This window comes from Macaca fascicularis, chromosome 1 (genome assembly GCF_037993035.2).
Source record: "Macaca fascicularis isolate 582-1 chromosome 1, T2T-MFA8v1.1".
Classification (NCBI taxonomy): domain Eukaryota; kingdom Metazoa; phylum Chordata; class Mammalia; order Primates; family Cercopithecidae; genus Macaca; species Macaca fascicularis.
This window is the reverse complement of record NC_088375.1, coordinates 102,556,315-102,564,199: the sequence shown is the minus strand read 5'-3', so window position 1 is coordinate 102,564,199 and position 7,885 is coordinate 102,556,315. Positions and strand designations below refer to the sequence as shown.

Here is a 7,885-nt window from a genome sequence, read left to right as displayed (position 1 = left end):
ATACACAAAAAATAGAGACATGAATCAAAGCATACAACTATCAAAATTCAACAAATTATAAAGAAAGGTAGGAAGATTGGAAAAAAGAAAGAAAAGAACTACAAAGCAGTCAGTAAAAATCAAAATGCCAGTAGTAAGTCCTTCACCTATCAATAATTACTTTAAATGTAAATGAATTACATTTTCCAATCAAAAGATACAGAGTGGTTGAATGGATTTTAAGAAAAGAAAAGAGAAAAAAAGCCAAGGTACCTCACCATCCTGGTGCTGCTGCGCTATGGAGGCCGTGCAGTCTCTTAGCCAAGATGCCTGAGGAAACCCAGACCCAAGACCAACCGATGGAGGAGGAGGAGGTTGAGATGTTCACCTTTCAGGCAGAAATTGCCCAGTTGATGTCACTAATCATCACTACTTTCTACTCGAACAAATAGATCTTTCTGAGATAAGTAATTTCAAATTCGTCAGATGCATTGGACAAAATCCAATATGAAAAGTTGACGGATCCCAGTAAATTAGACTCTGGGAAAGGGCTGCATATTACCCTTATACCAAACAAAGAAAAAGAAGATCAAATCCTCACTATTGTGGACACTGGAATTGGAATGACCAAGACTGACTTGATCAATAACCTTGGTACTATCACCAAGTCTGGGACCAGTGTTCATGGAAGCTTTGCAGGCTGATGCAGATATCTCTATGACTGGCCAGTTCAGGGTTGTTTTTTATTCTGCTTATTTGGTTGCCAAGAAAGTAACTGTGATCATCAAACATAACGATGATGAGCAATATGCCTGGGAGTCCTCAGCAGGGGTATCATTCACAGTGAGGACAGACAAGTGAACCTATGGGTCATGGAGCAAAGGTTATCCTACACCTGAAGGAAGACCAAATTTTGAGTGCTTGGAGGAACAAAGAATAAAAAGGATTTTGAAGAAACATTCACAGTTTATTGGATATCCCATTACTCTTTTTGTGGAGAAGGAACGTGATAAGGAAGTCAGCAATGATGAAGCTGAAGAAAAGGAAGATAAAGAAGAAGAAAAAGAAAAAGAAGAGAAAGAGTCCGAAGACAAACTTGAAATTGAAGATGTTGGTTCTGATGAAGACAAAGAAGAAAAGAAGGATGGTGACAAAAAGAATAAAAAGATTAAGGAAAAGTACATCGATCAAAAACTCAACAAAACAAAGCCCATCTGGACCAGAAATGCCGATGGTATTACTAATGAGGAGTAAGGAGAATTCTACAGGGGCTTGACCAGTGACTGGGAAGATCACTTGGCAGTGAAGCATTTTTCAGTTGAAGGGCACTTGGACTTCAGAGCCCTTCTATTTGTCTCGCAACATGCTCCTTTTGACCTGTTTGAAAAGAGAAAGGAAAAGAACAACATCAAATTGTGTGTACACAGAGTTGTCATCATGGATAACTGTAAAGAGCTAATCCCTGCATATCTGAACTTCAGTAGAAAGGTGGTGGACTCAAAGCATCTCCCTTTAAATATTTCCTGTGAGATGTTGCAACAAAGCAAAATTTTGAAAGTTATCATGGAGAATTTGATCAAAAAATTCTTAGAACTCTTTACCAAACTGGCAGAAGATAAAGAGAACTACAAGAAGTTCTATGAGCAGTTCTCTAAAAGCATAAAGCTTGAAATATTCGAAGACTCTCAACACTGGAAGAAGCTTTCAGAGCTGTTAAGGTACTATACATCTGATTCTGGTGATGAGATGGTTTATCTCAAGGACTACTGCACCAGAATGAACAAAAACTAGAAACATATCTAATATATCACAGGTGAGACCAAAGACCAGGTAGCTAACTCAGCCTTTGTGGAACATCTTTGGAAACATAGCTTAGAAGTGATCTATATGATCAAGCCAATTGATTAGTGCTGTGTCCAACACTGAAGGAATTTGAGGGGAAGACTTCAGTGTCAGTCACCAAAGAGGGCTTGGAACTTCCAGAGGATGAAGAAGACAAAAAGAAACAGGAAGAGAAAAAAACAAAGTTTGAGAACATCTGCAAAATCATGAAAGACATGTTGGAGAAAAAAGTTGAAAAGGTGGTTGTGTCAAACTGGCAATATCTCCAGGCTATATTGTCACGAGCACATATGGCTGGACAGCAAACATGGAAAGAATTGTGAAAGCTCAAGTCCTAAGAGACAACTCAACAATGGGTTACATGACAGCAAAGAAACACCTGGAGATAAACCCTGACCATTCCATTACTGAGACCTTAAGGCAAAAGGCAGAGGCAGATAAGTAAAGTCTGTGCAGGATCTGGTCATCTTGCTTTACGAAACTGCTCTTTTGTCTTCGGACTTTGGTCTGGAAGATCCCCAGGATCTACAGGATGATCAAACTTGGTGTGGGTATTGATGAAAATGACCCGACTGCTGATGATACTACTGAAGAAATGTCACCCCTTGAAGGAGATGATGACACATCATGCATGGAAGAAATAGACTAAACTCCAGCTGAAGGATGACTTAAACACTGGTTCAGTACTCTACAATTCCTCTGATAATATATTTTCAAGGATATTTTTCTTTGTTTTTTGTTAACATTTAAAAGTCTATATGGCATGACAACAACTACTTTAAGGGAAAGATAAGATTTCTTTCTACTTCTAAGTGATGCTGTGATACCTTAAGTACTAAAGCAGAGCTAGTAATTTTTTTTAGCTTCACATTGGCTTATTTTAACAGACAGAGGCAATGCGTGTTGTAGTATGTATGTAACATGATGTCTACTTTGTGGTCTAAAGTGTTTAGCTATTAATTCATATTCCTTAGTAGGCCACATATTGTTATCCAAGTGTTCCTGAGCTATACCTTGATGTTTAGAAGAAAAGTATTTGTTACATTTTGTAGGATCTACTTTTGAACTTTTCATTCCCTGTAGTTGCCAATTCTGTATGAACTAGTCCTCTAGAAATAGATTAACCTAAAGCAACTTGATGGAAGGAAATCTCCACAGAGAGTTCTTATTTTCCAAACAAAAGTATTGTTTGGAGGAGCAAAGTTATAAGCCTACCTAAGCCTGTCACAAAGCTTTTCAAAAAATAACTCAGAGCCAGTCTTGTGGTTGGAAGTGTAGTGCCTGAGTCACATTCTGCTTAAAGTTGTAACAAATACAGATGAGTTAAAAAACAAAAAGTCAAGATCTAACAATATGCTGCCTACAAAAGACTCTTTTTAGCCTTAAGAGCACATGTTAAAAGTGAAGGAATACAGAAAGATATTTTATGCAAATGTAAACCCAAAAGAACATCAGGGAAAGGTATACTTCCATCAGACAAAATAGACTTTCAATCAAAATTTGTCATAAGAGACAAAGTCACTGTATAATGATAAAGGGGTGATATAATCTTGAGGATATAAGAACAGTAAAGACAGATGCATTCAACATGGGAAAACCTAAACATATATAAAGCAAGTAGTAACAGAACTATAGGGAGAAATAAACAGCAATATAATAATGAGACTTCACTATCCTACTTTGAAAATTGGACAGATCATTCAGACAGTGAATCAATGCAGAAACAGGAGACCTCAGTAACACCTCTGGCCAAATGAACCTAATAAACATATATAGGACATTTCACCCAACAGAAGTTTAGTATAAAATTTTCTCAAGTGCACATGGAACATTCTCCAGAATAGATCACAGTAGGTCACAAAACAAATCTTATCATATTGAAGAAGACTAAAATCATCTCAAGTATCTTTTCTGGCTACAATGATATAAATATATAAATCAATAACAGGAAGAAATTTAGAAAATTACAAATAGGTGGAAATTAAACAACACACTCATAAACTACCAATAGGTCAGAGAAAAAAATCAAAGGAAAAATCAAATGTACATGGAAATAAACAAAAATTGAAACATTTTTTCATGTTTCAGATGTGCCTCCTCATCCCCATGGAAAAGGAAGCTAGGGAACCCAGAATGCTCATCCTGGCCATCACCTGAAATAACAGAGAATACCTGAGAGTAATCAAAGCTCAATTACATAGCCATCTGCTTATGTACAACTGGCTCTTACCTTTAAGTACCATCTACTGCTCCGCCAATCAAATTGCACTGCCTAATATAAAACCTGACAAAAGAAGTGAAGAGGGGTATAGAAACAAAGCCAAAAGACCCTAGTCGACATACTATCGATTGCACCACTTAGAGAGAAGGGGAAGGGAAAAATATACATAAGAAAAGAAAAAAAAATCCTATCCACACAAAAATAATTATGAAATTATAAGTGCCATCCTCTCCAGATGAAAGGGATCAATATAAGGATTCTGGCACCATAAAAAATCTGAATCTTGTGACATCACCAAAGAATTACACTAGCTCTCCAGCAAGGACTCATAACCAAAATGGAAGCTCAGAAATGACAGGTAAATAATTCAAAGCATGAATTAAAGAAGGCTCAATGAAGTCCGAGGCCATGTTGAAAATCAACACAAGGAAACTACTAAAACAGTCCAAGAAATGAAAGAAGACATAAACTTCTTAAAAAGAAATTAATCAGAGATCCTGGAGTTAAAAACTCACTTAAGAAATTTCAAGATACAGTTGAAAGTTTTATCAATAGATTAAATCAGGCAGGAAAAAAGAAAAAAGAATTTCAGCCTTTTAAACTGGCTCAGGCAGACCACACACAGAGAAAGAGAGAGAGAAGAATAAAAGAAAAGAAAATCAACAAAGTCCTTGAAAAATATGCAATTATGTAAAGTGACCAAACCTATGAGTTACTGGTATTCCTGAGAGAAAAGCAGTAAAAGTGAAAAACTTGGGAGGCAGAGAAAGATGGCCGAATAGCAACAGCTCCAGTCTCCAACTCCCAGCGGGAGCGACAGAGAACACAGGTGATTTCTGCATTTTCAACTGAGGTACTGGGTTCATCTCACTAGGGAGTGCCCGACAATCAGTGCTGGTCAGCTGCTGCAGCCCGACCAGGGAGAGCTGAAGCAGGGCGAGGCATCGCCTCACCTGGGAAGCACAAGGGGGAAGGGAATCCCTTTTCCTAGCCAGGGGAACTAAGACACACAACACCTGGAAAATCGGGTAACTCCCACCCCAATACTGCACTTTAAGCAAACGGGCACACCAGGAGATTATATCCCACACCTGCTGGGAGTGTCCCACGCCCACAGAGCCTCCCTCATTGCTAGCACAGCACTCTGCAATCTCACAGCAAGGCAGCAGGGAGGCTGAGGGAGGGGCGCCCGCCATTGCTGAGGCTTAAGTAGATGAACAAAGCAGCTGGGAAGCTCGAACTGGGTGGAGCTCACAGCAGCTCAAGGTGTCCTGCCTGTCTCTGTAGACTCCACCTCTGGGGACAGGGCACAGCTAAACAACAACAACAACAACAACAAAAAGCAGCTGAAACCTCTGCAGACGCAAATGACTCTGTCTGACAGCTTTGAAGAGAGCAGTGGATCTCCCAACACAGAGGTTGAGATCTGAGAATGGACAGACTGCCTGCTCAAGTGGGTCCCTGACCCCTGAGTAGCCTAACTGGGAGACATCCCCCACTAGGGGCAGACCAACACCCCAACCTCACATGGTGGAGTACACCCCTGAGAGGAAGCTTCCAAAGCAAGAATCAGACAGGTACACTCACTGTTCAGCAATATTCTATCTTCAGCAGCCTCTGCTGCTGATACCCAGGCAAACAGGGTCTGGAGTGGACTTCAAGCAATCTCCAACAGACCTACAGCTGAGGGTCCTGACTGTTAGAAGGAAAATTGGGCAAAAGCACGGCAGAAAACCTGGAAATTCAAAAAATAAGAGCGCATCTCTCCCTGCAAAGGAATGCAGCTCATCGCAAGCAATGGATCAAAGCTGGAAGGAGAATGACTTTGATGAGATGAGAGAAGGCGGCTCCAGTCCATCAAACTTCTCAGAGCTAAAAGGAGGAATTACGTACCCAGAGCAAAGAAACAAAAATCTTGAAAAAAGAGTGGAAGAATTGATAACTAGAATAATTAATGCAGAGAAGGCCATAAAAGAATTGACAGAGATGAAAACCATGACATGAGAAATAAGTGACAAATGCACAAGCTTCAGTAACCGACTCAATCAACTGGAAGAAAGAGTATCAGCAATTGAGGATCAAATGAATGAAATGAAATGAGAAGAGAAACCTAAAGAAAAAAGAAGAAAAAGAAATGAACAAAGCCTGCAAGAAGTATGGGATTATGTAAAAAGACCAGATCTACGTCTGATTGGGGTGCCTGAAAGTGAGGGGGAATATGGAACCAAGTTGGAAAACACTCTTCAGGATATCATCCAGGAGAACTTCCCCAACCTAGTAGGGCAGGCCAACATTCCAATTCAGGAAATACAGAGAATGCCACAAAGGTACTCCTCAAGAAGAGCAACTCCAAGACACATAGTTGCTAGATTCACCAAAGTTGAAATGAAGGAAAAAATCTTAAGGGCAGCCAGAGAGAAGGGTCGGGTTACCCACAAAGGGAAGCCCATCAGACTAACAGCAGATCTCTCGGCAGAAACTCTCCAAGCCAGAAGAGAGTGGGGGCCAATATTCAACATTCTTAAAGAAAAGAATTTTCAACCCAGAATTTCATATCCAGCCAAACTAAGTTTCATAAGTGAAGGAGAAATAAAATCCTTTACAGATAAGCAAATGCTTAGAGATTTTGTCACCACCAGGCCTGCCTTACAAGAGACCCTGAAGGAAGCACTAAACATGGAAAAGAACAACCGGTACCAGCCATTACAAAAACATGCCAAAATGTAAAGACCATCGAGGCTAGGAAGAAACTGCATCAACTAATGAGCAAAATAACCAGTTAATATCATAATGGCAGGATCAAGTTCACACATAACAATATTAACCTTAAATGTAAGTGGACTAAATGCTCCAATTAAAAGACACAGACTGGCAAACTGGATACAGAGTCAAGACCCATCAGTCTGCTGTATTCAGGAGACCCATCTCACACGCAGAGACATACATAGGCTCAAAATAAAGGGATGTAGGAAGATCTACCAAGCAAATGGAGAACAAAAAAAAGCAGGGGTTGCAATCCTAGTCTCTGATAAAACAGACTTTAAACCATCAAAGATCAAAAGAGACAAAAAAGTCCAATTACATAATGGTAAAGGGATCAATTCAACAGGGGGAGCTAACTATCCTAAATATATATGCACCCAATACAGGAGCACCCAGCTTCATAAAGCAAGTCCTTAGAGACTTACAAAGAGACTTAGACTCCCATAGCCTCGCTGCTGCCTTGCGGTTAGATCACAGACTGCTGTGCTAGCAATGAGGAAGGCTCCGAAGGCGTGGGACCCTCCTGGCCAGGTGTGGGATATAATATCCTGGTGTGTCCGTTTGCTTAAAGCACAGTGTTGGGGTGGGAGTTACTCGATTTTCCAGGTGTTGTGTGTCTTAGTTCCCCTGGCTAGGAAAAGGGATTCCCTTCCCCCTTGTGCTTCCCAGGTGAGGCGATGCCTCACCCTGCTTCAGCTCTCGCTGGTCGGGCTGCTGCAGCTGACCAGCACCGATTGTCCGGCACTCCCTAGTGAGATGAACCCAGTACCTCAGTTGAAAATGCAGAAATCACCTGTCTTCTGTGTCTCTCGCGCTGGGAGCTGGAGACTGGAGCTGTTCCTATTCGGCCCTCTTGCTCCGCACCCCCATTTTCTTTTTTAAAAAAAGACTTTTATTTTAAGTTCTGGAGCACATGTACAGGTGCAGGCTTGTAATGTAAGTAAACTTGTGTCATGGCAGTTTGTTGTACAGATTATTTCATCACCCAGGTATTAAGAGTAGTAACCATTAGTTATTTTTCCTGATCCTCTCCCTCCTCCCCACCTGCACCCTTCAATAGGACCCAGTGTGTATTGGTCC

General features: G+C 40.5%; 1 pseudogene; it reads left to right on the top strand.

Moving 5' to 3' along the window:
- Nucleotides 1–296: 296 nt before the first annotated feature.
- On the top strand, nt 297–2,470 carry LOC102137406 (heat shock protein HSP 90-alpha-like; annotated as a pseudogene).
- Nucleotides 2,471–7,885: the final 5,415 nt, after the last annotated feature.